The sequence below is a fragment of the Brassica oleracea genome, chromosome C5 (assembly GCF_000695525.1).
Source record: "Brassica oleracea var. oleracea cultivar TO1000 chromosome C5, BOL, whole genome shotgun sequence".
Classification (NCBI taxonomy): Eukaryota; Viridiplantae; Streptophyta; class Magnoliopsida; order Brassicales; family Brassicaceae; genus Brassica; species Brassica oleracea.
In genome coordinates this window covers 35,921,940-35,922,317 of record NC_027752.1, presented here as the reverse complement: position 1 = coordinate 35,922,317, position 378 = coordinate 35,921,940, and positions in this window count along the sequence as shown.

Sequence of the window (378 nt, the reverse complement as noted above, 5' to 3'; positions counted from 1 at the left end):
GAGGAGGATAAAGGTCCAGATGTGCCCGCAGCTGTGCCCGCAGATGCTAGTTCCTCGAAAGATAAAGCTACAGAACCGAGTCTTGTTCTATTGGACAAAAATCAACCCAATGTTTCGAATTACAGAAGGAGGATGCTAGATATCAGGAAAAAAGGGATGCTGCTTTGACACTTTGCCGTGCAAAGAGTGATCGAACAAGGAAACTTGCTGCCTCACAGCAATCTCCTTATACGGCAAACAGCACGGCCAGAGTGATCATTCCAAACAAAAAGCTTTATCCATGCTATAATCTTTTTGCACCAATTGACAAGAAGAAGTTGAAGGAGCTCGCTGATTGGTTGAAAACTTGTCCGTAAGTGTTTGCTTTTCCCATAATAG